Below are 3,839 nucleotides of genomic sequence, written 5' to 3' on the forward strand. Positions count from 1 at the left end.
GTAGGACCGCGGCCAGACAAGCTCTCTGATTTTCTGCCGCGGTAAGTTCCGCGGTCGCGGTTTCGGCCGCATTGTTCACCCTGTTCTGTTCAGAATTTGGAAAAACGTATAACATGAAAGTTGTAGCCCTTTGAGTTAGCTTTCCAACCATATATTGTGGAGCCCAAATGGAGTTCTGAGCAAACAGTTATGTGCATTTTACTAGACAGTGTGCAATATGCCTACTCGATTCTTCGTTTTGTTGCTCTATCATCCGTTGATCCCCGAATACGATCCTGGCTTAATTCCTTGGGCTTTTGCTCAGACTTCAAAGCTCCAAATCACTTGAATTCATTTCATGATATCTATATAGCTCGGAATCACTCCTACAAGGCATAAAACACACCGTTAGTGTAAAATACTAGCGATTAAAGCGCAAACTCAACTAAAGTGCAATAAATTAGAGTGTAATAATCGACTAAAATACGTAATTATAGCCTATCATCATATTGTCATAAATGTTTTAAGGATGAAACATGTCCAGCAAACACCATATCAACCTTATTCTGAAGAAACCAAGATTCAAACATCGATCTCATGCTTTCACCTTCCATGTAATGATAGTTATTACTGTTGTACCACGGAGAGTGAAGCAGAACAATTAGCCATGGAGTCTCAGCTCCATTAACCTTTGGGAATTCTTGCTCAAGCCAACTATATTGTGGAGTGTATTTACCTGAGTGCAGCATTATATTATGTAAGTTACTACACAAACTTAGAGTCTGAGAGTAATAGCAACAAATGGTCAAAAATTTAAGTTACTTAGTACTTACCATAGGCTGAGTAAGACGATAGGACTATTATATAAGCGGATGCACGTTTGATAAAGAGGAAATGTGCTCTTAGAAGCCTTGTATGGTTCATGAAACCTATGCATGTATGGCTTGAAAGGAATATTTCACCCTAAAAACACACACACACACAATCACACGTCGAAAATATAATGTTAGAAGGATTTCCTGTTTATGCACTATTATTAACACATTGAATTATAAATGTAGAGAAACACTACATCTCAGGAATGAAATCAAGTTCATGATTGCGAGCTGCAGTAATCCAAGGTTGATGGGCAGCATTCTTCTCTATAAAACGGCCAAATGTATCGCATCTCACATTGTCATGAAAAGGGTAATGATCTACGTATGATAGATCACCCACAAACAGCAGAGCTTGACCTTTCGGATTAGACAAATAATGCTCCGACGTTTAATTTGAGTCAAAAGTTTGCCCCAAATCCCCTGCATTCATTTCAAATTGTTTTACCACAAGAGAAACAGACAAACGGAGACGTACTAATCCACAAATTCAGAGCATTCTGAACTTAAACTTTATGAATTCAACCTTTAAAGATTTTAACCTGAGCGCGGAGCTGGATTTAGTTTAACCTATTGCTCGGAGGCTACATCCTCTATATAAATCAACCTGGTTTAGTACTAACCAATAATGCCAAACGTGTAAGGAACATCTGGTCCAACTTTGGCGGAGTTGTCAAGTCTCTGGCTAGAATTGTGTTCTTTCCCAGTTGATAAATATATGTCACCTTATACTGCATTTTGACAAAAAAGTAAAACCAAACTATCTCAAAGAATCAAAAACAGCAAAGACATAAACACATTGTTACTATAAAAATTGGAAGTATATATACCTTTAGTTGTTACTATAAATATAACCTGAAGTGTAGTTATAGTATTTATAAGACGTAATTTTAGCATGAGCTTTGTGTTTGCGATCCACTACTAGAATTCCGGAAAAAAGCAACCAAAAAAAAGCGATCAAAGTTGCTCTGTCACAAAAAGCGACCAAAGTTGGTGGCTAAATTAGTGAAAATAATAAAATAAATATTTGAAATATATTAGCGACCAAGGTTGGTCGCTACTTGGTCGCAAATTTCGTCAAAATGTTGACCGGATTGGTCAGACTTGCTTGGTCAAAGATAAACTGAGATTAGCGACCATCTTTGGTCGCTAAAATGGGACCCACCTATAAAATTTTAATAATTATATTATTATTTTAAAAAAATTATAAAATANATTAATTGCTACTTGCCTTAATTGCCTGTCACGACCCGGATTTTCCCACCCTCGGGAGTCGTGATGGCGCCTACTAATAGGAGCTAGGCAAGCCAATCATCACTTACCTCTTTTAGCGAACATCAACAGTATTAACAATAATGAAGCGTTTAACAACAAGGCGGAAGTCTCAAATAAAATTTACTAAAAGAAACGCGGAAGTTTAACAATCCTCTACCCAAGACTGGTGTCACAATACTCACGAACGTCTAGAGAATACTAAATACAAGGTTTGAATGAAACATAAAACTGTCTGCTACGGTGCAACGATAACAAACTGAATAAAATAGAAAGGACTCCGGGCCTGCGGACGTCAGCAAGGCTACCTCGAATGTCCCTGGACTGGAAACTCGCTCCCAGAATGCTACTGCTACTCAAATGCTGCTCCAACACCTGGATCTGTGCAAAAGATGCACAGAGTGTAGTATTAGCACAATCGACCCCATGTGCTGGTAAGTGCCTGGCCTAACCCCGGCGAAGTAGTGACGAGGCTAGACCGGACTACCAAACAAACCTGTGCAGTTCAAATATATATATACGCAATAGAAGAGAATACAGAAATTTAACAAGTCAAGAGGGAGGGGAGCATGCTGTAGGGGCTGTAGCAGTTTAGAATACAAGGTCAATAAATAAGTAATGAAACGGTGCAACTACAAAGTCAACGAGAGTAATAAATCAGACATGGCACGGAATGTCCCTTCGTGCATTAATAATCAAAACATGGCACGGAATGTTCCTTCGTGCAAATATAATCAAAACACGGCACGGAATGTTCCTTCGTGCATTAATAATCAAAACATGGAACGGAATGTTCCTTTGTGCAAATATAATCAAAACATGGCACGGAATGTTCCTTCGTGCATTAATAATCAAAACATGGCACGGAATGTTCCTTCGTGCAAATATAATCAAAACATGGCACGGAATGTTCCGTCGTGCATTAATAATCAAAACATGGCACGGAATGTTCCTTCGTGCAAATATAATCAAAACATGGCACGGAATGTTCCTTCGTGCAATAATAATCAAACATGACACGGAATGTTCCTTCGTGCAATAATAATCAAACATGGCACGGAATGACCCTTCGTGCCTAATCACTCTTCCTCACCCAAACAACAATCACAACCAAACGGGGCGAGGGGATAGACAAACAACATTAAATATCCCGGCAAGGGAGAACAAAGCAAAACAGTTAAATCCCGGCAAGGGAGATAATCAATATACTCAAAACATCCCGGCAAGGGAATAATCACATCTCTTTCTATTACGTTCATTTCTTACTTTATAATCAAGTCAAGAATCGAGCCAACGCTCCAAGGAGTTTACAAATCATATTTCCTTCTCATTCTCTTCATATCATATAGAAACCATCAATTAACAAGGAAGAGTCACTACCGAATCCCAAATAAGCACAAATAAGACTCACGGTCATGCTAAACACCGGTATATAGATACTCGTCACCATGCCTATACACCGTACTCAACATTTAGCAATTAGAAAATAATACTCTAATCCTATTCCCTCAAGCCAAAGTTAGATCAAACACTTACCTCGGTCCAAAGAATAGCAATCAATCCTCAAATACCGCCTTTCCTCTACAATCCGACTCCGAAACAATGATATCTAGGCATAATAATTCAATAATATCAATAAAGACTCAATGGCAACATCCCATAGCCTAGATATGAAATTCCTAGCATTCTTCCAAAAATACCAAAATTCGACAC

At 38.5% G+C, this 3,839-nt stretch overlaps 1 pseudogene; it reads right to left on the reverse strand.

Moving 5' to 3' along the window:
* Positions 1–491: 491 nt before the first annotated feature.
* On the reverse strand, positions 492–3,576 carry LOC109206819 (annotated as a pseudogene).
* Positions 3,577–3,839: the final 263 nt, after the last annotated feature.

Source organism: Nicotiana attenuata, unplaced genomic scaffold (genome assembly GCF_001879085.1).
Source record: "Nicotiana attenuata strain UT unplaced genomic scaffold, NIATTr2, whole genome shotgun sequence".
In the NCBI taxonomy this organism is placed as follows: Eukaryota; Viridiplantae; Streptophyta; class Magnoliopsida; order Solanales; family Solanaceae; genus Nicotiana; species Nicotiana attenuata.